The sequence below is a fragment of the Octopus bimaculoides genome, chromosome 3 (assembly GCF_001194135.2).
Source record: "Octopus bimaculoides isolate UCB-OBI-ISO-001 chromosome 3, ASM119413v2, whole genome shotgun sequence".
Classification (NCBI taxonomy): domain Eukaryota; kingdom Metazoa; phylum Mollusca; class Cephalopoda; order Octopoda; family Octopodidae; genus Octopus; species Octopus bimaculoides.
Genome location: NC_068983.1, coordinates 88669417 through 88670868, shown reverse-complemented (window position 1 = coordinate 88670868; position 1452 = coordinate 88669417).

Here is a 1452-nt window from a genome sequence, read left to right as displayed (position 1 = left end):
GAAGGGTGGGCACACCACAAAATAGCAAAAACTCAGGCTGCCAGTGTGAGAAAATATTAATGATAATAATGAGATAGAATTGGGCATTTGAATTCTTAACTAGAGCTATAACCAACAGTTTTTGGTCAAAAATTTGTGACAAAATTAGATAAACAAGTGAATATATGACAATAATAAATAAGTGTAAAAGAGAGGGAGAGTTAGGTTGAGCGAAGGGATCTTAAGTTTTTTTTTCTCTAAACATATGGCATGGAAGACGAAACTGTGTTTACATAGATAGACAATGAAATGAAATAATAAAGTAATTATAATTGCACTGAAAAGAGGTTTTATATGTGTGCTAGGCTGGAAAACAAGTTTGCTTATCTGAACATCTTCTAGTTTCCACTTCATGTGGTGGGGTATTAAAATATGATAATTCTTTATTAGCCACACAGGGCCTAACACAGAGGGGACAGCACATGGTAGGTACAGAAACAAAAACTGGTTGGAAAAGATGAATTAGATAAAATGATAGATGAAATGAAGCCGTTCAGCTCCCACCTCCGAGTGACTTCAATGAATCTGTTAATACAACTTCTTTTTAAAACACTACTTGTAACAGTTCAAAACACTATTAGCAACTGCTAACTTTCATCTTTCCGAAGAATATCTATGTTAAATTTTTTTTAAAGTTCAAGTTAGCTTATCCATTCTGGTATTATGCTGGTGTCTATTTTCTTGACCCACCACTCAAAGTCCTCCTCATAATCCTTTACTCTCATAAGATACTCTGGGTCTGCCACTGCACAATGAATGTACTCTGGCAATCCCCAACTTCTGTTATATTCACTTTTATCACTCTGTCCCACGAGTCTATCTCATTGTAAAGTTTTTCATTTTGTTCATTGTACAGTGTAACATATTTTTTCTTACAGGGCAAGGGTGGGAAAGTTTGGTGCTCTTGTGTGCTTGTGCTTGTCTTTATGTCAGGCAGGACATGGAGAGGATTGGTGTCTGTAGGGAGAGGTTAGGGTAGAGTGGGTGTGGGTGGGAGTCGGGTGGGTGTGGGATGGGGGAGTCATCATTTATTAAATGTGCTTTTTTCCTTCTCTTTCTTCTTTTTAAACCAACCGTTTCCCCATCTGTTCTTTTCCTCATTCACTTCATCTTCCTCGGTGCTAGTACTGGATTTTGTCAGTGGTGAAGTCGCAATTTCCTTCCTGCTTTCAGGTTTCTCTTTAGTCTTCATGGGTGCTGGAGGACAGTCTGCTCAAATGTGGCCTTTCAGGTCACATTTATAGTATTGTGGGATCCTGCCTTCTACTCTGACCCTGAGTGTCACCTCTTTGACTGTGATGGTCTCGACCATGTTTTCATGGTCTTTTGGGGCTGTCTGGATTATCATATCTGGGCTCTGCCCTTGCCATTTCTTGTTGGGTGTTCTGTTGGCCCGGAGGACCACTACCTTCT